Below are 1787 nucleotides of genomic sequence, written 5' to 3'. Positions count from 1 at the left end.
ATTACTATTATTACTGTTATCATTACTATTACTACTATTACTATTGTTACTAATATTACTATTACTATTACTATTATTGCAACATTATTAGCATTACTATTATTACTGTTATTACTATAATTATCATTATCAATCATTATTATTATTATCATTTTTATCATTATTGTTAGTTATTATTTTCATTATTATTATTGATTTCAAAATTTTCTGTCATACTCCTACCCCATTTCACATCTGCTCTCCTCTTTGCCTCCTTTACCTTTTGCTTTACTTCTCTTTTCTTTTCTTTGTACGTCTCATATGACTCCCCTGTTCTCTTTTGTAATAAAAAGATGTTTTGGAAAGAAATTAAGAGAGGAAGAGGAGGCGAATCAAGTAGGGAAGAAAAGGTAAAAGGTACAGATGGAGAGTTGATAATGGAAGAGATGGCAGTGAGGGGAAGATGGGCAGAATATTTTAGGGAGTTGCTGAATGTGAAGGAGGATAGGGAAGGAAAGATAGCTGCAGTGGGAAATACGAAGAAAATGAGAGTGATGAGTGAGGAGAATGGAGGAGAAATAAGGAAGGATGAGGTGAAGGCAGTTGTAAAGATGATGAAAGCAGGTAAGGCACCTGGTCTGGATGGATGTCATGCAGAATGTCTGAAAAAGGGAGGTTCAGTGATGGTGGACTGGTTGGTGAGGTTATTTAATGTTTGCTGGAGAGAGGGTAGAGTACCGGAGGACTGGAGTAGTGCCTGTATAGTTCCTCTTTACAAGGGAAAAGGGGACAAGTGTGAATGTAGTAATTTCAGAGGGATTAGCCTGTTGAGTGTAGTAGGGAAGGCTTATGGGAGGATCTTAATTGAGAGGATTAGGAGAGGAACAGAAGGAGTAATTGGTGAGGAACAGTGTGGATTTAGGACGGGTAGAGGTTGTGTAGATCAGATCTTTGTGGTAAGACAGATATGTGAGAAAGCTATAGGAAAGGGGAAGGATGTTTTTTGGGCTTTTATGGATCTGGAAAAGGCTTATGATAGGGTAGACAGAAAGGCACTGTGGGAGGTTATGCAGATTTATGGGATAGGAGGAAAGCTTTTGGGAGCTGTCAAGAGTTTTTATGAGAGTAGTAGAGCATGTGTTAGGATTAGAAATGGAGAGAGTGAGTGGTTTGAAGTAAAGGTGGGACTTCGTCAAGGATGCGTTATGTCGCCCTGGCTGTTCAACTTATACATGGATGGGGTGGTGCGAGAGGTGAATGCTAGGGTAGTGAGTCAGGGATTGGAGATGGTTAAAGAAAATGGAGAAAAGTGGGAGGTGAGCCAGCTGTTGTTTGCGGACGACACTGCGCTTGTGGCAGGGTCAGAGGAGGGACTGAGGAAGCTGGTGGCAGAGTTTGGGAGAGTATGTGATAGAAGAAAGCTAAAGATAAATGTGGGTAAAAGTAAGGTGATGAGATGTACAAGGGGTGAAAGTGGCAGTAGACTGGAAGTGAACATTAAGGGAGAGCGACTGGAGGAAGTGGATAGTTTTAGATATTTGGGTGCAAGTGTAGCAGGAAAAGGTGGAGTGAAGGTGGAGGTAGAATGTAGATTGAGAGAAGCGAGTAAATGCCTTGGTGGTTTAAAGAGTGTAATGAGGAATAGACATTTGGGAATGGATGCGAAGAGGAGACTGTATGAAGGAGTGATTGTGCCAACAGCACTGTATGGGGCAGAAACGTGGAACATAAGAGAAGAAGAGAGAAGGAGTTTGAATGTGTTTGAGATGAGGTGTCTGAGAAGTATGGTGGGGGTTACTAGGCTGGAT

The sequence above is a fragment of the Oratosquilla oratoria genome, chromosome 36 (assembly GCF_046742065.1).
Source record: "Oratosquilla oratoria isolate Oo_2021 chromosome 36, ASM4674206v1, whole genome shotgun sequence".
NCBI classification, from domain to species: Eukaryota; Metazoa; Arthropoda; class Malacostraca; order Stomatopoda; family Squillidae; genus Oratosquilla; species Oratosquilla oratoria.
The sequence above is the reverse complement of the archived record's forward strand: the minus strand, read 5'-3'. Positions refer to the sequence as shown.